The following is a 23285-nucleotide window of genomic DNA, read 5'->3' on the forward strand; positions in this document are numbered from 1 at the left end:
ATATATATATGTATATATATATATATGTATGTATATATATGTGTGTATATATATGTATGTGTATATATATATATATATATATATATATATATATATATATATATATATATATACATAATGTATATGAAGTTAGCAATACTGAACAAAGACAAAAACACAGAAACGCACAAAAGAGAATTGAAGTTTTCATTGAAAAATTCATTGAAGTTTTAAATGTCTAGAACACCCTAAAGTAACCCCTTTCAGCCTATGAAAAAACTCTGTGATGTTTTTAAATGTGACTAAAGTATAATTTTAGTACTAATCATTGGCAATTTGGCTTAATTGTTTCCTGACTAAGAAAATTTGAGGTTGTAATTTATTTTCTCATTATATATTATACTTGCTATGAAATTAGAGAATGCTGAGTGGAGAATAATTTTGTTCACGTAAGGATGCTGCATCCTCTTTTTGAGTCTAGCGGCACTAGAACCCATTTCCCCAATCAATCCCACTTGCCATCCTATGGACCGAAATGCAAGGAGTTTGCGAGATGGGGGGCAATAGCGCAATGCCCGGCGCACTTGTAGACGAGATGCCTCTTGGCAATCGATGGATGCGGTCTCTTGATCTTCCGCGGAGGTCTCCCTCTCTTCCTTCGGGCCCCCGTTCTCTCCCTGCCGGCAGCCCCAACCCTCTTCTCATCGCAGTCAGCCCAAGAGCAATCGCACTTAACGATATCACTTCGCTTGATGGCCGTAGTGTCCTCAGGCATAGGGCGGGGGCGGGGGAGGAGGCCGGGAGGTGAGCGGAGACGCATTTGCTAGGAATCAGCGTGGATGCGAGAGCTTTTCCCTCCGCCACCATTTCTTGCTTCATCGGCCGCCAACTTCTCTCCCACCTCCCTGAGTTTATGTAAATGAAGGCGAGTGAACGGCGGGAAAAAGGGCGAGATGATTCTTGTAAGAACATTCTCCCCAAAGCGGAGAAAACTTTTCAGGTGATTGCGTGAGGGAAGTTTTTGTTTACTCACACCTCGCTGAGACTTGGGAGAGAGACTTCGTGGAAGTGTTGCAGCAATCCAGTAATCGATTTCCTCGTACCCCCAGTCATTCACTTGCTAGGGAAACTGATCTCCAGAATCAACCGAGCAGAGAATACATTTCTGCTCGTTTCGTCTTATTCTACGAGGCACTATTTATTCCTATTTCTTTCATCTTAACATTCAAGCAATAAATGACGTCTTTCATTTCAGTATCAGTCATGAATAGTTGCAATAGATTTTATATAGAATAATTCACTCTCGTCAATACACCAGTTTTATTCTACAAAGAATATTTAAGCCATTAAATCAGGCGTAAAGCCTTTAAAACGCTACAAAAATGCTACGTTTGAAACGCCTATATTTTTTAAAAATGTCGATAATTTATTAATGTAAATATTGTATGTCTAGCTCGGTGAAATTTTTGGCTTTTGGCCAGATGATCTGGTTCCAATTCCCGATGATTTCAAGTACTCTCAGCTCCACCCAGGCTGTTTGATTTTAGGGTAACATACCCTCATGGGAAACATAATTGGGAAAAGACCTGCACCTCCAATTTATTCTTATGTTTAAATTTCGCTCACAATCAAGGCTTTAGTGAAACTTAAGCTCTACCAACGTTTGTCACATGAAACTCTGTTTAATTAGTTTTATTAGTCATGCCAAAAAGGTTTTCAGAAGTAATACTTAATATTCGAAATGGTCTGCTGATTGATTTTATTATCACTTGTCATTATGCACAGATAATGTCGTCGTCATTATTTTAAGAATTTGGTGCATGTAAGGATAGTCCCCTAGTGTTTTATCATTAATCGGGTAAGGTGTTTTCTCTCAATGCATTATTGTCTATTAGGTTCAAATTTGAAAATTTTTGCACCGGAAAATTATGAGATACCATGTTTTTTGACCGTGCCTAAATCATGAAAAATAGATTAAAAAATTTTAAAGTAAGATTCTACCCCTTTAAAGTCAATTTTTAGTTAAAAATTCTTTATTGTTCCTAATTTAATAGAAGTGCATACACTCAAAAACAAAAGTTTATTTAAATTCACTTGGCCAAGGAGATTAGGAAATTGAGAGTCCTCATAATAATTTGGCCAAGACGCTTTGGAAATCGCCTTTAATAGGGAATTCGCAGGAGCGAGTCAGTCAATTTCCATTCATGGCACTGTTAGGTGCCAAAATCCAACTGTTTGCCACGCTTTGTGTTCACGAATAGATTACCTCCTTAACACCAAACTTCAATCAAAGCCGAACTGTGGACGAAGTTGCGGGTGAGTTAGGTTGTCGTGGCCCATCTCAGTTTGACATTTCGGGGAGAGGGGGGGAGAGAATTGACGCTCTCCAGGCGCCGCCGTCGCCGGCACGGCTCTTACTTTGGAGTCGTTTGGGTGTTGCATCCTCCCACCGTCCCCATCCCTCCCTCCCCGGACTCCCTCCTCCGTGCACCGTCAGTGGGTGGCTGAATGGGAGGACCGGAACGCACTTGCACTTGCATCGCTGTCGGTGTGCACTCCCCGGGGCCTCCCCTTCTCCTTCCTCTAGAAGCTCCCGCCCCCACGGCTCCCCGTTGGACCCGGGCAAGGAGGAACATTCGAGAACGGAGATGGCGAGTCGAGAGAGACTGCGGTGTGTGAGCACTTTGCCGTGGGCGTGACTCACTCAATATACACATGCAAAGTAAATTCATACCATCATCAAACAATTGACATAATATATGTATTTATGTGGTAAAATACCATACTCATTTATCGCCCATAGATCTCTTCGTTAATATGTTTGTTTGACTCACATCATATTAAAAGATAAAAGTTCACTTTTAATAGTTTTGTGCCATTTTTGTGTCAAAAATATCATTCGCAATTAATTTCACTAACAAGTTTGTAATGTTTCCTTTTTAAATTAAGACGGCCCTGCTGTTTTTATTACCTCCGATCAGAGGTTAATAAAAGAAACGTGGAAAAAAGGTTCATATTTATTATTAAAACGAAATATATGTGGTGTTAAAAGAGTTGAAGCCAACCTTTATTTCCTTTTTTAGATCATCTTCTTCGTCTAAATTTTGAGAAAAACTCTGTTCTCATACCTTTTTCCATTTTAGCTGAATCTGTTTCCAAAATGATAAATTCTTCCAATTCCTTCTACTTTTGTTTCAATTGAGATTTGCTGCCTTATGTTAAGTTTGCACTCATTGATCGGATTTTTTAAATTCTCAAATACAGTCTTCAGGAAGCCACTTCTTTATGCAAAATAACTAATTCACTTGGGTGTTTGCAATCGTCCATTGTTATATATAGTGTTGCTAATAGCTATATGAGAAGACCAAAAGTATTGTTTTCGAATTAATGCAAAATAAATAAATGGAACTCAAATTGATTATTTTTTCATGGCGGGTGCAGACTTTGAAATATTTTCTTTGATTCGCTTGCAATAATTATCAATGATGCATATTTCCAACAAGTCTGTTTCATATGTAATGCCAATGAAAAATGCTTGAACTTTCATGGCGACTTTATCAAGCATCAAGCAGGAACGCAGAAACTAACTCAAGGACTACAATGGCCAGGATTCCGTGGCAATCATGTTGATGATTAAGTGTATTAAATTCAAATAACAATTGTAACCCATGAAAAAAACAAGATGGAATGTATGGAGAAAGCTTAATCCGTTATTCCTCAACATTTATATTTAATAATTTCGTATTGGTGACGCTATTTGCATATCATTTATTGCACTGCATTTAGCTTGTTGCATTGCAACCGAGAAGAAAAATAATTGATTCTATAGCCACCAGTAGTGGCTTATTTTAGGTGAATGCAAATGTTTAAGTAAATTTAATGATAGATGGTTCTTATTTTCCGGAGGCTGTCGTAAATCGAATAGCAGACCAACACATTGCACACACGTTTACCGGCACAAAAGCAAATAGTTGCAGAAATATTGCGTCGGCAGTAATTCCTTTTGCCTATTTAAATTTTATCTTTCTTGGAAAAAAGTCAAAAACGGAGACGAAATATGCTGTAATTTATCCGTCGTGAGTGGCCTGTAATGACATATAATATCAATAAAGATTAAATACTCAAACTGAATTAAGATGCAAATAGGCTAGTATTCCCTTTAAACCTTTATTATATTTTGGGCTTTCAATCTGATTGCCTTATTTGAAAATAACTTCAGATTTTTTAAAATGTTGTCCATTCTAACGATAGGAGATGATTCTGTTGGGAGGGGGTCTTGTTGCATGTTGTTGCAAATACTTGGACCAGCTGCATGAATCCCTCAGAAATTGTGGGTACCCTGAAAAACTGCTAAATAGTAAAATCCTCAAACCGTCAACCCAATACACTCCCCTCCCCAAACCAAACCGCCCAAAATGCCCTAATCTTATCACCACTTTCTTCCCCGGAACACACAAAATTAAACATCTAATCCGTGACCTCTTCCCAATTATCAATAACACTCAGTCCACATCACTTTTATTCCCACACTGTCCCTCTGTTTCGTTTAAACGCCCGTCGAACTTGCGAGACATCTTTAAGTCCACAAATCCAACTTCAAGCACCCCCGTCTCTCCCCCGCCCCTATCCGCACCATGCAACCGCCCACGCTGCAAATGCTGTCATCTTTTAGGACCCTCCCCCTCACTCAGTACCAACTCCCAACCACTCGCCACCTGTACCTCAAAAAATATTATATATCGCCTCTCCTGTAACTTCTGCCCTGCCTTCTACGTGGGCGAATGCACGACCGCACTTTCCCTCCGCATGAATAACCACCGATATTCCACCAAATCTCCCACCTTTCTTAATTATCCCATCCCTACTCACACCGCTTCCCACAACCAATCTTTTGACGACTGCTTCTCTGTTTCGGTGATTGAAATCCTTCCCAAATCTGCGAGTATAATAGAGGTGAGAACCCGCGAGATGGCGCATATCTGGGTGGCCCAATCATTCAAACCGCCCGGGCTGAACCAAGCCCACTGAATGCATCAATTGGCTGCCTACATATCCCCCCCACCCCCTTGTTCATTTCCTATTGGTCCCTTTACCTCTCCTTCCCCCACCTCTCCCCCGCACAACCTCTCCGCTCTTCCCCGAGAACGCCATTCTGAAGACGACAGCCGTGCTGTCGAAACGTCAAATAACAAATTGTGAGTGTCCTTTCTTTGTGTCTCTATATTCTAAAAATCTACATCTGTGTTTTTATATATTTGTGCGTCGCCGAAGAGCGTTCCATTTCGAAGATATGATATATATATATATATATATATATATATATATATATATATATATATATATATATATATATATATATATATATATATATATATATATATATATATATATATATATATATATGTGTGTGTGTGTGTGCACGTTTTTTTAAGACGTTTTTATTTTATTTCATGGACGGCGGTGCATTCAATACTTGTTTATCTCGGTTTTTTTTTTATTTCTCCAAAACTTACAACTACTTTCGTTATGGTAAATTTTTAAAAATTTGCATAATAATTCAAAGCACACAAACGCTGCCTCTGTTATCTAAATCCATGTTACATATAAATACCCTCTATCATATGTTCTCCTTATCTTCATTATTTGTTCATAAATTAATGCATTATTTGAATTTCAATTAGTGATCTACCCACTTCCATACCTACTGGCAAGCTCTTTTAGTTCACCCCATGGAAATTTGCTGTGTAATCTTTCATATTCTTTGTTTCATTATGTTATTTTTACAATGAAGTTTAAGTAATGTCAAAACGTTTTTCTGATTGAATTAGTAGTTTTTCTGTAAAATAACTCCTAAATTGTTTATAAAATATCCTGAAATAATGCATATACGTTTGCGCGAGTGCATGAGTTTATGAAATAAGTGATATAATTATTCGCTGACCTTGTTATAACTCCTGGTTTCATCGTATTAAAATGTAAATTACCTTTTTTATCCTGGTCCATTGTCCAATTAATTACTATCTAGCTTTTAATGATTTCGGGTGGATTATGAATATTTGCAACTTTCATATTTCCAGTTATAGAGCTAATAAACCAAACTACCCGGCTATCGTCAGGGTTATTAATAATAAGGAAACGGTGTTTCTATGCGGTCGTAATAATACCTTATCAAGCCAGTAAATCCTATGATTAGTTCTTATTCGTCAGAGGGTGCAAAAAATGGGGTAAAATATGTATAGATCCACTCTGCGCTCATTGAAATATACCGAGACCAATTTTCATTTTTCTACACTATGTTTCAATTGAAAACGAGTGCAGGAACTTGGATTCAGATTTATAAGGAGCGTGGATCATGTATACTTCATTTATTTTCCGCCTGGAGTCGAAATTAAAACATTTTATGTGGGTCTCAAATGGGGCAACCATTGGGAGAGTATCAATCCGGTAGGACTAATCCCTCTATCGCCGTTTCAGTGAATGCTCTTGCTCGCTCATTTTCGCATATCCGGAATAATATTTTAAATGCGAAAAATAATTAGTATGAATACCAGTGCGGGCGCAACCTTGATAGAATTAAGTTTATGGTAATTATGTAATGATGATACATGTACCAGTTTCATCTTGTAGCACCTCCTTCTTTATATAATGTGTACGAATAAAATTAAAAGTTACATTACAAACAAACTTGCAGAATTAAGATATTTGATTTTTTCAATGATTATCAATTTTTAAAGCGGTCAAAAGCCCCTTTACATTCGATGGCTAATAATCATTAATCGGTTCAACTAAATAGATAATCAATAAAATCTGAAATCTAAGTACCTGGGCCAAAATATATGCTGATGATTACTGGGGTAGGTCCGATGAAAACGAGCGTCCCTATATTCATGTGAGCTTTTGAAACACAACTGGTCAATCCAAACATGTTTTATTGCCTTCACGAGAGAACTTACTTAGATCCTCTTCTATTTTAAAAGGCCTTAATCAACCTCATTATCTTTCATCATCGACACATAATTGTAAATGTTTATCGTACGTACGGTAAATACTACGGGGAACTTAATTTCAATTTATAGCCATTGGAATCGGAATGAGGGGGCCGTTGACTTCCCTTTCATTCTGATATTTTTCTCGTCTCTGCTTCCCTCTATCAATTTATTTACTTGCTGTGACTACAATGGTGGTTTTGAATATGGCTTCTACTAAGCGCTAACTAGTCCAGTATAAGTTTCCTATCGCAGTTTACTCCAGTGGTACAAATAATCATAGCCCTGCTAGAGGAGTCAATGTTTCCAAATCAATATTGAAGCTATCCAATATACTAGAAATTGTAAAAAATCGCCAACACACACAGAGATAGATGTACTCTTGGCTACGTAACTTTTGCAAATGTCAAGTTATGACACTAAGATTTAAAGGGAATATCAACAACAGATGTACCAATTTAACAAAAAAAACAGAACTCAAATCGGAACGATGGGAGCGCCACACGGTGGTTATTCCGGGAACTTTTTGATCAAGGTAGTATGCCTACAAGAAATGTTGTTGTTAACTTAGAGTGTTTTAATTGGTCTATTCACTGTATTCAATAAAGTAAGATTTTATTAATTTGAATTGTTCTCCTTGTAATGTGAATTATGAGCTACTGAATAACCCTGAGGGGCATAATAATTTTTCTATAAAGGTGTTCTTGGAAGAGTGCAAATGTCTAGTCATTAAATCATTTTAAGCGATTAATAGTTGTAATTCATAGATATGACACGGTGATCTATCGGGAGATATCTGGGGATGAGGATCGTTTTATTCTAGCGCAGGATTTAGATTGCATTACTAAATGGTGTTCTAACTGGGGATTGACTCTAAATTATAATAAATGTTCAGTGATAAATTTCTTTAAAAGATCAACGGGATTTGCTTACAAATTAGCTGGAGGTGACCTAGCAGTAGTTGATACGGTAAAATACCTAGGTGTCACATTCACTAAAGACTTAACTTGGGGGACTCACATACGTAAAGTCTGCGGTCAAGCAAATAAAAAATTGGGATTCATTAGACGCATTGTCGGCAAAAGTGACTCAAAGGTCAAGGAACGTTGTTACCACGCTCTTGTAAGGCCTCATTTAGAATACGCATGCAGCGTGTGGGACCCGAGTGAAAAAGGTCTCATTCGGGAAATTGAGAAGGTTCAACGCCGGGCAGCCCGTTTTGTAAAAAATTCCTACGATAAAACGCAAAGCGTTACCGAAATGCTCATGGATTTGGGGTGGGAATCATTAGAAGAGAGACGATTCAATGCAAGACTGAAATTATTAAATAAATTCAGATCCGCATGTTTCAGCACCGAGGTCTCGCAGATTATTCGTACTCCTACATACATTGGTCGCTTGGATCATGCATATAAAATTCGGGAAATAGATGCCAGGACTAGCCGACTCAAGGACTCCTTCTTCCCACGGACAATACGGGATAGCAACTGTAGGATTATAGATAGTAAAAATTCCACTTGCCACCCTCAGTGTCTAAAAAATAATTAGTCGTATTTAAATGCATGCTCTTCCACTAACCTTATGTGTTTTGTTATAATAACCCATTCTTTCCGCATGACATCATTCGTGTTCTGTTCATCTGTTTTTAAGTTTCCCTTTCAGTCCCTCTTCCCTCCCGGCGGGGGGAAATTCCTGCTACCTGCAACGTTGGGTCGAATTCCCTTCCTTTTACTGTCTCTTTGGGGGGTTGAGTGTTTTGTGGTGCATTTTCATGTGGTAGTGATGTTTCACATTCTTGCTTGTTGTGTCCTGGCTTGCGTGTTTTAGGATGGCTTTCGTGCTGTATCCTGGGGTGCAGTTTTTTGTTGTTTGGCGGTGAATGTGTTTGCATGAGTATTGGATGGAGGGAGTTTTGCATGAGTGTGTGCGCTGCTGGGGTGTAATTTTCCGTGTTGTTTTTTGCATGTGGTATTTTTCGTTTTTACGGTTGGTGACCTAACACCCCCCGCCACACGCCCTTGCGGCGGCTTGCGGGGTATTATGTAGATGTAGATGTAGATGATATTAGGTCAAGAGAAACATTATTTTTTCTTTTTACGCTCACGCCGAAATTTAATTACCTTTCCCTAAATTATAAAAATATCAACTAATTTGTTTTGATGTTTCACATTTAACTTTAATTTCTATAAATATCATTATTAATATTATTTCTGTATTTATGTTAGTGAAAGTGTATTTGAAGTGAAATATGCAGTAGACACATGCAAACTTAGAATATATTGAGCATGAAATGCATATACATAGAATTTACAAATATATAATAGCCATATGTGGCTCGAGGTTGTTCAAGGGTAGAGTGTTGTAATGCTGACCGGATGGCCCGGGTTCCATTCCCGGGGAAGGCTCACTGGGCACCCTCAGAGCCAGCCCGCTCAGGTCATCATCCAAGCTGTATGATTTTCCGGGAACCAGATCTTCCTGGGAAACCTTAATCGGCATAGGGAAAGGAACTGACCACCATACCCTGATGTGCGAATTTCACACGCCGTTCGGCTTTGTGCATGCTGGTATACATAGTTCGCAAGGCGTACGGAACCACGTTCCATGCGAATGATTTCACTAATTTTTCCCATTAAATAGCCTTTGTGTCTTAAAGTACCTGCTATAATTTCCCTTCTCATTATGTAAGCTTCTTTGCCGAAAACAGTCCCTCTCGTTATATATCTTGATCTAAGGCATTTCCAATATACATGTTTCTTATCCACCTGCTCCATTTCTTTAACTCTTTTTTTAGCGTTCAGCTTTCCTCTTTCTCGAAAGTATCATTGGCTTTTTTTGTTTACGTTTGTTCTCATCCAATACCTTTCACACTGATTCACAAATGCGCTCTGTAATGACTGTTTCGCCTTGGTCGATTGACTAACTAACGCTTTTGCTTCTGCTAACCTGACTGATTTAACGCATTCCCCGCCAACTTTCATTCCTATTTCTAGTTCATCGATGCCATGTCATCATTTCCTCTACTTTTTATTTCAAATGAGATTGGGAACCTTTTTCCTTTTCCTCCTAGCACTACCCATCTAGACTCTCCATCCGCTACTCGCATCGGAGCAGTCTGAGACAAGTGCAGGATTTCGCGGATGTCTTCTCTCCTTCTAATCTTCCTCTGTCTTTTGTAATACATTCCCTGTTTTTGCCCAATTTTGTCTATCAAAATCTGCGAAGCAAACAATTGCACAGTGAATGTACTATATTAATCTCTGGTATATTTAACATTTCTATCAGTGGTTTGACTACGACGTATTTGAAATTCAACACTCTATTATGGCTGTGAATTTTGCTGGCTATTCACGCCAGCCGTCTCAATTTTGCCACCATAAATAACACGTTGGAGGGTACACTTCATACTCAAGGCGATAAAATCGGAGAAAAATACTTCCTCGTAGTAAAAAGGAAAAAACCCTTGTGAATTGTCCTCGGGTATTATCCTTGGCGTCATCAAGGGCCCTTGGCGATAGTCCTGGCGTGTAATGTAAAAAGATAAAAATAAGAGATTCGTGCCGGCGCAAAGTCCGAGTGGATTCTCCTTCTTTTGTTTTCTTCGTCCCCGTTGCAGATTCCACACTCCTTATCCTTGCCGCCGTCTCCCGAGCACGCATTATTCCCTCCCGCCTCAGAGAGATTTTCCAGCTCCAGCCAATTGCTCCAGTGAAGGCGAGGTTCATCTTCCAGCTAAGTTCGGGGATCACTGCAGATTTTCCTTCCTTCTCCTACTCATTGCTTCCAAAAAAATCATTCTCTCCTAGGCTTTACCAAGTACTGAGTATCAGTTCAAGTCATTATTTTTTATATGTATTTAGACAGACTAGTGCCGTTCCTGGGAGAATGCTGTCAACTAGATAAATCGCGTACTTTTACCTGCTTTATCAAGTAGTGTTGTTTCTTGAATTGAATTTACTACAAATTTTTGAGCACCTAATCACTGGAATTTAAATTATGTAGCGCTTGCCATCTTTTTACCTCAGAGAATTCTAATTCTCCTCAGATATTTAGTTATTTGCATGCATAATTATATCTTCAGGGGTGTCTCGGGTCTGAATTAGGTATTGATTTGAGAAAATTATTGTAATGAATATCAAATTAAAGTTAATTCGTGGAAAATCGTTGTTAGAGAGCATTAATAGAAGCGACCGTAATTTATCCGGAGATAACACACTCTACACAGACCAGAATGCCCCGCAGGGGGGTGACCTCACCGGTTAACCCGTGGGTCATAAGCTCCGAAAGCATTGGGAATGGGCATGTGTTCATGTAGCTATGACAGGCAGGTTGTTTTCAATGGGTTTCCGGAGTAGCGTTCTGATACACATGTTTCAGAGTTGACGCGGGTATAATTGAAGAATAATTAGTGGAAACAGCATGAATATGCCTTTTTTGTCATTTAAATTCAATTTGAGATTTCTGCTGGAAGATGTTCATCCTATGGGAATATCATCCATGATTACTCAAGTGAAAAGTATATTTTCTGCCCATACTAATGTGGTGTGTTCAATTCCTTCAGAGTGTACCGGACCATCGAATGTCCGTAGTTAATTCACAGTCCTGAGCCAAATGCGAAGCTTCTTTATACTCGCTGCATTGGTCACTACCATCTTGGAAGTCGTGAGGTGACATGGCCTTAGCCATATGAGATTTTAGGGCAGCACGCGAAAGGTAACCTGAGAGAAAAGTTTAGTTGGTCAATTTGTCTGCTTATAAAATTTGGTAAGGCTTAGTTTGAATTAAGTTTCGTTGGAAATATTTTCTACCACGCAGCTCCCATTTCTAGGCATCCTCTGTTGAGTTTTTGAGGCGAAAAACATTCACTCAAATTCATTCCTCCATCCAGAGCCACGGCTAATTTTGCCTCACCCTTTTCCTTTCTCCCGTGCTCTCTTCCTATTCCATCTCTTTCTCCCTTTATTGCTCCCGGCCCCTTTGCTCTCTCGGAATGGTGGCCTGCCCCAATCCTCGACCTCCCCCGTCCGCCCCCCCTCCACAACGCCCGCAGCCCACAGGCGCCTCTCCCTGCGACCGCACAGCGACACGACCCAATGACGCAACCCCCTGCCCCCCTTCCCCGCGACGAACACCCCCATCTCCCCGCCATCAACCCTCGCACCCTCCCATAGGGCCTGTCCCCCCCCCCACAACGGGACGGGGTGTGCCGCTGTGGGGTGTGAGTTTCTCGGGCTGTGCAGAGTCGGATAATTGCCCCTAATTCACGGTGCGGCTTCTGAATTGCCGCCCAACCCTTCCTCCCCTCCTCGCCCCATCCCCCTACTCGTCCTTAACCGCCCTCCGAAAAACCCCCTTCCCATGATCCTCCTCGCTCTTCCGGTTTCCATCCTGTAACCCCATCCCCCCTTTCTCCCGACGGGGCAGCCAGCGACTCCCTTTGCCTCCACCAACGCTCGCCCTATTCTCTCGCCCCGTCTCGCAGCTAGACCCTCGCCCCCCCTTGCAGGACTCACTCCGGTAGCGGGGTATCATATCGGAGAGTCGGCCTAACTACTTCCCTTGCGGTCAAACTGCTTTGCGGATTTGTGGTTCCGCGCTTCCTTGCCCGTCGAAACTTTTGCTAAGGCAATATCATTGGATTTAGTGAGACTGGTATCGATGTAGGAGTTCACAAGAATCAAGGTACCCTATTGGGAACGCTCTTCGATAATTGGACCGTAGGGCTAACTGGAAGGTTCACGAGAGTTTGGATTAAAAACTCTTATGCTAGAGCGAATGGCCACCGGAAAGCAAATACAGAATCAGAAATAGTCGGCAAAATTATTACCTTTTAAGAGGTCAAATTCCGCTTCGGGCATAGATAGCCCAGAACAGTCCATTGCAGCAATAGCGTATTATTGAGCGGAAAAGAAATGGAGTTAAGACTACGCAGCAGGGTTAAGCGGAAATACCTTATGCTTTCAAGAAAGTACGAGTAAACCTTCCAGGTACAATTCTCTATTCTATCTCAGCATTTTGCTTTGACCGACTAGTTATTTGGTGGCGACTGACAACCGAATGTCGATGAATCAGTATTGAGTTCTTATGAATGTCTTCCGTGGTAATATAATTGCTGATGGATATGACCCCAACAAAACGAGCCGGAATGGAAACTAAGCCTTTACCAAATTTTGTTTCTATCGACATGTATTTCATAATATTATATAGATTCCTTGTAACACTAGACACATTTCTATACTTCATGATTATTGTTGTGAATATATTTAATTATGCATTGTTCACAGTCCTTTAAAAATTGAAATTTGATTTTACTCTCAATATAATTATTTTCATCGTACCTCTTAATTCAAAAAATGAAGCGGATCAGCTTGATTCGGACGAGCGACTCTTATGATACTCTTTGATTGATTACATATATTTTTTGGCCAAGGAAAGCTCGCTTGAACGAAACGCTATCCCTGAGACACCGTGTTTTAATTGTTTCCACAGTTCAGTATTTTTTATGTGTGAATTTGTGCACGGTCGATGAACTTTTAAGTGGGCACTTGACCCTATGGGGCTGAATGCCTGGCAGGAAAGCAATTTTCCGCTGAGTTAAACAAGTGGAATTCCATGCACCCCTCATGAAATCAAGTCAAATAATTTGGAAAACTCGGGAAACGTCTCGTTCTACGTTCGTATCTTTCGGTGTGTCTGATATCAGATGACATTGAAACTTACACAAAGGTCGAATGCAAAGAGAAGCTAAGTACAGTATAAACTGTATTTGCGACTCTTTGGTTTTTCTGCAATATTTGATAAAATACTGGTTCTTCGTTTTTCTTAATATTACTTTTAACCTACGCCCTGGAATCTTCTGAAATTCATGGGAAAGTTTGGAGATTTTTATTCAAACATTTTTACGTCTCCGAAATATTTCTCATTAATTAAAAAATACCGTCGCCTTTCATATTAAAATGTTGGGTTTGTTCCTTGAAAGCGAAAACAAGGTTCTTTAAAGGATGTTCGTTGCCAAGGATTGGACGCTTGGGATAGGGCGTAGGACGTTGGCACCAGCTATTTTGGACAAAAGTTTTACATTTACTTTACAATCCTATCTAATATCTGGACGTTGAGGTAAAATTACGTGTTTATTAATAGCTTCAGTAGTAAAAAGTATAGACGGTGTATAACATTTTAATTGAATAATTTCTTTAGAACTTCATGAACTATGCGCACATATCTGCCTTAGGTTGTCCTTTTATGAAATATTTAATTTTCCCGCTTTTATTTGCGGCCAATTACTAGAGAGTTGGTTTTTACTGTCAGAGCTGAGGGTATTTCTTAAATGGTGTCTCATTTCCATTTTTCAGTTCTTGTAGCCTGCCAAATACTGATAAGAATCCTGAAAATAAAGTTTTTGAGTTAGATTGGGATAGAATAAAACCCAAAAAAAATAAAGGCCTGATTTGGAGTATTGGCGTTATTATCTATGCGTAGTGACTAAGTTGTCTGCATTTAAATTAGTTTATTAATTGGATTATGCCCTAATTGGTAAAGCGTTAACACATTCGTTTGTAAAGCGAATGTACATTAAATTCAAGTAAAGAATACATTTCCATTACTTGTTACTGCTTTTATCCATCAGCCAAGTTAGATAGATCGATGATATAGACACACTCACGAAATCAATATAGTATTTGGAAGGCACTTTAGAACCAAAAAATCAAATAGATAACATGTAAAAGGACAATCACATTTAAGAGAGTTTAAGCTTTCCGCTTTCTCTTACCTCAACAAGGCCTAAGAGAGGGCCAAATATTCCTTTCATATATATGAGAGTACTTTATTGTGTTATCTTTTTGATTTTTGTGTAATATTCTCAACTCTATATAACTATATATATATATATATATATATATATATATATATATATATATATATATATACATATATATTCACCATAAACCATAAACACATTAATCCACCCGAAGGTCGGTTTGGTAGTTTATGGGAGAGTTCACCCAGTACTAAGCCCTATACGGCGTGTGAAAATTCACACATCAGGGTAGGGGGGCCAGTTCCTTTCCCTGTGCGGGTTATGGTTTCCCAGGAAGACCTGGTACCCGAAAAATCGCTTAAGCTTGGTTGGAGCTGCAGGTGCCCAGAGTGCCCCTCCCGGGAATCGAACCCGGGACCCTCCGGTCAGCAGTCCAATGTTCTACCCACTGGACTACCACGACCCGCATATATATATATATATCTATACACACACACACACAAATATATATATATATATATATATATATATATATATATATATATATATATATATATATATATATATATATATATATATATATATATATATATATATATATATATATATATATATATATATATATATCAGGGGCGGCGAGTTAGAAAAACGAATGTAGAAGCATTAAATGGGTTGAAAAGGAAGGAATACAAACAGGCGGTAGAGAAAATCATGGAGGATGGTAAAGGGCTTATTACTATCGAAGAAAAATGGGAAATGATCAAAAAAGGGTTGTCTAAAGCCGCAAAAGACACTATTGGAACCGTTAACGCTAAAAGGACTAGGAAACCATGGATCACGGATGAGATGATTACAAAGATGGATGAGCGGCGAAAATGGAAGAATATAAATACAGAATTAGGCAAAATGAAGTACAAAGAATTGAACAATAAATTGAGGCGGGCAACAAATAAGGCAAAAGACGCATGGTGGAAGACGCAGTGCGAGGATATGGAAAGTCTCCAGAGGAAGGGTGAAATCGGTGCGCTGTACAGCAAAGTTAAATCGTTATCGGGAAGTAAGAAAGGAAGAGCTATGCTAATAGTTAGAGATAAGGCGGGTAAGGTAATAGTTGACGCAGGAAAGATCCAAGAGAGATGGAAGGAGTATATAGAAGAACTGTATAGTAAAGAACTCAGACCAACACAGTTAGACATTGAAAAAGAAAATGACGTAGAGGAAGACAGCTTAGGTCCAGGCATACTAGACAATGAGATAGAAAGGGCATTAAGGGAGATGAAACTAAATAAGGCCGTGGGGGTAGATAACATTCCCGTGGAACTTTTAAAATGCTTAGGAAAATGTGGGAGGAAGAGGCTATATGGGCTGATCCGTAGCATTTATGAGGAGGGAATCTGGCCGGAAGACTTTGTGAGAGCAGTTTTAGTTCCGATTCCGAAAAAGGTAAAGGCCACGTCATGTGGGGACTATAGGACAATTAGTTTGATATCCCACGCAGCTAAAGTTGTTCTCAGGATTATAAACAAAAGGATAGAGAGTAGGGCAAATGATTACTTAGGGGATGATCAGTTTGGGTTTAGGAAGGGGAGAGGTACGCGTGATGCCATTGCAGTAATGAGATTATTAATCGAGAGGAATATGGAACACAACCAGGAGGTATTTGCCTGTTTCCTAGATTTGGAAAAAGCGTTTGATAGAGTGAATTGGGAAAAACTAATGAGTATTCTGCAGAAAATAGGAATAGATTGGAGGGAAAGGAGGCTAATCCGCAACCTGTACATGTCTCAGACTGCTCAGGTGCGGGTGGGAAACGGGGAGTCAGGATGGGCAGTGTTAGGAAGGGGTGTAAGGCAGGGTTGCCCATTATCACCGTTGCTGTTCAACCTGTATGCAGAGGAAATGATCAAAGAGGCATGGGAAGAACTAGAGGTAGGAATGAAAGTGGGCGGGGAATTCGTAAAATCAGTTAGGTTTGCTGATGACCAAGCTTTAGTTTGTCAGTCAGCCAAGGGGCTGCAAGCATTGCTGAGTGAATTGGAAATTCAGTGCGACAGGTATGGGATGAGAATCAACATTAATAAAACAAAGGTTATGCGATTTTCTAGAAAGGAAAAGGGCAAGCTTAACATTAAAATAGGAGGGCAAAAACTAGAGCAGGTAGAACAGTTTACGTATCTCGGTAGTGTTTTGGACCAACACGGTCAAAGTAGTAGGGACGTAAGGAGAAGAATTGCGCTAGGCAAAGAGGCTTTCACGAGGAGGAGGGAGTTGATGACGGGGACTTTGAGTAAGGATGTTAAGAAAAGACTCGTAAAAACTTTGATATGGAGCGTAGCTATGTACGGCGCGGAAACATGGTCATTGAAGCAGGAGGATAGACGTAGACTGGAGGCTTTTGAAATGTGGGTCTGGAGAAGAATGGAGAAGGTGAAATGGACAGAGAAGAAAACAAATGAGGAAGTACTTGGTATGGTGGACGAAGAGAGGGGTTTGTTGGGAGCAATCCTATGGAGGCAGGAAAAGTGGATGAAGGGGGTGTTGACCGGCAGTGGGATGTTGAAGACTGTGATAGAGGGTAGAATGTTGGGCAAAAGAGGAAAGGGAAGGAACAGGATAGGGATGTTGGACGGGATGAAGGGCGGAAGAAAGTACTCAGAGATGAAGAGGGACCTGGTGTAGAGTAGAATTTAGGGTTGTGTTTTGTTAGTAGTCACAAAATATTTGTTTGGTAGTTGTGTCCATCGAAAAACCTACCTTAACCGGTAGATTACCTTAAAAAAAAAAAAAAAAAATATATATATATATATATATATATATATATATATATATATATATATATATATATATATATATATATATAACATTTAGCACTCACTAGCGGACACAGACAAAAACACACAGAAAAACACAAAAAAGAGACTCACTATTTTTCGAATTTTCGGTGGTCGTTGTTACCTTTATCAAGGAAGAGGGGGACAAAGGTGGCCACGACCACCGAAAATTCGAAAAATAGTGTGTCTCTTTTTGTGTGTTTTTGTTTGTGTCCACTAGTGCTATGTATTATACACGTCTGTGAGACTTTCAAAAAGTGTTGTATCTATATATATATATATATATATATATATATATATATATATATATATATATATATATGTATGCTTTCGTAGACGTAACACGGAAGTGCCGAATAGTACATTACACAGTAACAAACAATATAGAAACACAAAAAAAAGGAACACCCATACGTTATTTTTTCGGACGGAATTCTACTCAGTCTTCATCGGAAGAGAGAGAAGCAATAACTCTATATATATATATATATATATAAATATATATATACATACATACATACATACACACACACACGCACAAGTTCATATAACTACTACCTTTAATAGATCCTGCAGGATATTTTATTATCATTTTCACGGTTTTCAGTCAGTCAGCGGAACACCAAGATTTGTGGGAAGGTGTGAACATAGTATTTTGGTTATACTCGTACAATGGCTGGCAAGCACTTGGCTCAAAATTCTTCGTCAATCTGGGAGATTCTGTGATTGCCTGTTAACCATCGAATGCCAGCATGTCGAATGTGTTTACTGTTCTCCAATTCTAAATGCGCTGTGCAACAGCCTATAGGCTTGGGTATTACCTGTATATTGGAAATTAACGGAATGCCTTAAATTCAGTTTATAAAAAGTTGTGCAGAAATTCGCGCGCTGATATATTTAATGATGCATTCATTACCATCAGCTGTTACAATTGACTGAATCCATTGGAAATGTTTATATATTTATGCTCCTAAATATTTCATTAATCCCGGAAAAAGTAGTGTATAAAACTGTTCCTTTTTTAAAAATCTTCTATTCATAACCTAGTAAAAATTTACTCATCCTTTTATAGAAAATTGAAATATATGTTGTATAATATGTGATTGAATGCTCTTAATCTTTTCAAAGAAGGAAGATCAGAATTATTACTAAATGAACAGTACTCAATCCCCATTCTGTTGCTTATCTTGAATGCGCTCAATAAATTACAAAACAAACTGACAAACAGAAATCGGGGGCGCCTTTGCGTTCGGTGGAAATCTGCTCGCCCCATCGTGTACTTGCTTACGGATATATCCCGACGAACCTCCGGGTGATAGCTTTAGTTCTTAGTTAAATGAAACCGAATCTGCCGCTCGTGTACGCAGTTCGCCGATTTTCCGAGCAGTACCAGTCAAGGCGTATTTGAACGCCTCCCTTCGCGTTCCCCCTTTCATTCTTGTCCTTTCCCACGTTCCACGCCCTCCGTCCGTCCACGGACGAGAGTTTCAATCATCGTGAACGCCAAACAAACAAGCGAGGCGACTGACTGTCCACGCAGCCTGACTGTCTTTTCGTCCACGCTCACATGTGCTGCTGCGTGGTGGTCCCAAGATGAACCCAGGCGCGTGGGAGACGGAGTGACCTGAGGAGGGAGCATTTTTATTCCGTGCGGCGCCACCTCCGCCATCATACTTTTCCCTCCCATTCCTTTCTTTCCTCGCGGACACAAAGGCACACAAACACGCGCTCGCAAGATCCCTCTCTATATTTCCTCTTGGTGTAATTAACGGAATGGGACGGTCGGAATGGGTCCCGTCGACTTACGGGAGGTGGAATGAAAAGGGCAAAAGGGCACCGGAAGGGAGGAGGAGGAGGTCGGGGAGGGCTGAGGATGTGAGCGAGGGGGTGGAGTGAGCAATGGGGGTGACGTCGGGTGCAAAGAAAATAAAACGGCAGGAGTAGAATGCGGATTTAGCTAAACCTCGTTTTTTCCCCCACCTTTCTCTCTCTCTCTCTCTCTCGCCCACATGCTCTCTCTCTCTCTTTTCCTGAAATTACGCATCGAGGAAGTGACTCTGAGGGTGAAAAATGCGTGAGGAAGATACGTGGGAAGTTGGAGAGTCGCAGAGTGGCAATATGTTTCGTGTGAGGAAGAAAAGCGGGCAAAAAGGGGACAGCGACGGCAGAGGGTAGCTTCTCTATGGGGGATGGGAAGCGTCGTTGGGTGCTGCTGCGTGCGGATAAAATGCGGGGTTGGATTTTTGCGAGCACCACCTGATGGGAATGGAATGAGGCCATTTTGGAATGGATGGGGTGCACTTCCAACCTCTCACGACGCCGGGCGACAGGAACGATGTACCTGCAAACATTTTCGGCCCGCCTCAAATACTTTGGACCCTTTACTTAATTAAGGCACTTTATAGTCCGCACTTCTTGGCTGATTTATGTAATTGCGGAGTATATCGTGTCCTTTGCTCTGGAAGATTTTTCCGGAACTCCCTGTTGCCTTTTTTTATTGTTTTCCCGACTTTAGATCAAAACCAACTTTCGCACTTGTGTAAATATGAGGTTAGACTAAATTTTCCAACTTCTAATACACCTACACAAAGGGCTAAAAGTTGATGGATTGAATTGCAAATTAATTATAAATCCTAGAAATGGTACGTCGCAGCTCTCAAATCCACCCTAATCATTGCCTGTGTGATCATTTTCCAATGCCTTTTTCAATTCGCTGCTCCTGCAGAAATAGTTTCCCTCAATATTTCCATTACGAAGCCTTCTCTATCTTTCCTATCTTCGGTCTTAAGTCCACTGTTGTACGTAAGAATTTGACATCTTAATTATTTTTATTTTCGTGCCAATCCATACCATAAACAGTTGTTATTCCATTTCTATTTTCAGAAATTTTATTTAATGACTGTTAGGTGCATGACGCTCTAGCGTGCCAAATGTATTTGTACGTATTTATTTCTATACTGATTTTACGAACGATTTTGTGGACATTTTTGTTGATGTAACGTCAGTACTCGAATCGCTGCTCAGCTAATATTGACCAGTGCCCCGTCTCTTAATTATGTAAACACAACTAAATGTTTGATTGGTTTAATGTAACGGGTAACTTAAATATGACGATATTCATTAAAACACCACGATTTTTTTATGTCCGGGCTGGATATTAATAAAGGCTTACTCATTAGTACAGCGACTAAACTTGAGCATGTAAAACATTTCTCCAATTTTTTAAGTGTTTTGATAGAAAGTTTTCGAAGTAGTAAGAACAATTGAATAGGCTTGCAGGGTGTTAAGAGCTATTAGGTATGATTGCAGTAGGAGGATTTTGGAAAGAGATGGTGATGGAGAACGAACGTTCTCTCTTCATGAAAAAAGAAATTAAAAGAATTCATTGAAAGAGGCTGCAGAGCATACTGATAGAGTGGCAATGGAATTATGAAGGTGGTGAAACGTATATAGAGCGGAGAATGTCGGGTAAGGTGTAGAGGAACGCATCAGGTATTTTAAATGGAACAAAGGCGAAACAATATATTGGGCTAAAAAGTGATTTGTTGTAATTTAAGGCGAAGAAGTCTTAGCGTCTTGTTTGACAGGGTTTATAGATGCAACTAATACGCCGGGGCCCATAGAAACTCTACTCTACTCCGGTAAATTAATGATGATAATAATTAATGTGAAATACCAGAAGTTAGGACTCTTAGAAAATCTTGTGGATGATAAAGTGCGATTCCTTGGTAAGTGTTATTTTGTTATTAACTTGAGTTTGTAGTATGTTTTCGTAACGTGAGATCTGTGCTTTTTAGTATCGATGTAGAATGTTCGCATCCTCACAAGATTTTATCGAGTAGACTCGACGGGTTGGTAACACTGGACGACCTCAGCTCTTCCGCCACCCTCGCCGCCCCCGTGGCGTCCACCCGCACTCATATTCCCAGTTGGTCAAAGCACACCAACCCCTCCCATCCCTTTACATCACCTCTTATCTTCGCAAAAAAATGGGAGTCGTTTTCAGCGCATATTTATTAGTAAATATTTCGTCCTTTTTTTCCCATTCGCTCACGGCCATCGTCCATGCTCTGTCCTTTCTCCTCCCGGCCTTGAATAATGTATGTTGTGTGATCCCGTACCATAATACCCTCACCGCGGCTCTTATTTTTTAATCTGGAGGGAAAAAATCCAAATGCGGTTCGAAATTGTTGGCACGGGCCTCATCGGATGGCATCCGTGGTGGGGTGACCAATCCTCCTTCCTGGATGAAATTTCGCTCGGAAATCCAGTTTTGCTCCCGTCAACCGAAAATCCCAAGATCCTGGGCTCCTACGTGTTTCAAATATCATTACACTGGTGCATTCTGTGCATTTATAGGAGCACCGATTTCATTTCTCTCCCTTGGCATTTCTAATCTTTTTCGATCGCACGATATGATTTCGGTTAAGTGACGCCATCAATTAAAAATTGAAATGGCGTCATATCTCTCCTACGTATTCCCTTCCGCCGCTCCATTTCCCTGAACCACCCCCTTTGTCTCTTGTGCGGCTGGAATGAATTGGTTTTCCGGAGCTGTGGTCATAAATCCAAGAGTTTACGCTTTCAAATTTTTACTTTGGTGGATCTGTGGTCGAAACGGTGAAATTCCATTATTCCGTGACAGTATGGTGAACGATGGGCTCTTGAAGCCCCGAGAAGCCTTTGAACCCCATGCGACATCCCTCAGGATTCCATCTGAGCTCCATCATGGGATCCAAATGCCAGCAATGCGCACAGGTCGATTACTGCTCTCGGGGAAAAGGTTTCGTTTTATCTTCATTCGCCATTTAAGTAAGTGGTGTTCATCCGCACAAAAATACTCCTTTGGATGAAATCGCCATTCTCTTTCATTTAATTGCTCAGGAAATCGCGGAGCAGGGTAACGCAGCTACAACTACTCTTATATTAGGATACATTTTGCTGTTTCTAGGTCAATTCTCTGTGAGTTTTTGCATCACAAAACTTCGTGACTATAATTGAACTCCCTACTTTTTGGTACACAGGTATCCATAGTTAATTAATATTTCCTTACATTGATTATGAGAAGAGATTTAGTTGAAAAGTCTTGCTTTTTGTGCGAAGGGATAAAGATATCTGATTTATTGCATCGTTTGAAAATGTTCTCACAAACTGTTGTTTTTATATTTGAATTGAATAAAATGTTGCAAAACATTTCTAAATATCATACTTAAGACAAAAATTGTTTATTTTTTTAAAATTTTCATTGACGTTCACAACCCCTTGGCCTTATAATTAGGTTAGCTCTAAAATCTCACCTATCTATGAATGCATCGGGTGAATTACGTTGGTTTTGTCCGAACATATGACGGTTAACTCTTTCGGTCATTGCCTGCGACATATCTTTAGATGCTAAAAATAATCATGATACATATTGATTGCGTATTCTCGCTAGTTGTAACCAAGGGCTTGCAGAAACCATTGTTTTAGTTTTTGAAATAGGTAACTTGGTACCTCTGAGGCCTGATGTTATTGTATATAGTTTCCACTCAAGAATTAAAAATAAAATATAACAAGGTACCGATTATGTTAAGTTGTCTCATCTAGAATCCAATCAGTTTGACCTTCCGTTTCCAAGGAACTAAAATAGTCCCTGTTTTCAGAGATTTTTGAGCATTCATGCTTACCATTTGTTTATAGAAACCACTTCAAGACAACACATTTCCTTATACAGAACGAGGACCTGTTCGC

The sequence above is a fragment of the Hetaerina americana genome, unplaced genomic scaffold (assembly GCF_022747635.1).
Source record: "Hetaerina americana unplaced genomic scaffold, ioHetAmer1.1.p SCAF_43, whole genome shotgun sequence".
Lineage (NCBI taxonomy): Eukaryota > Metazoa > Arthropoda > Insecta > Odonata > Calopterygidae > Hetaerina > Hetaerina americana.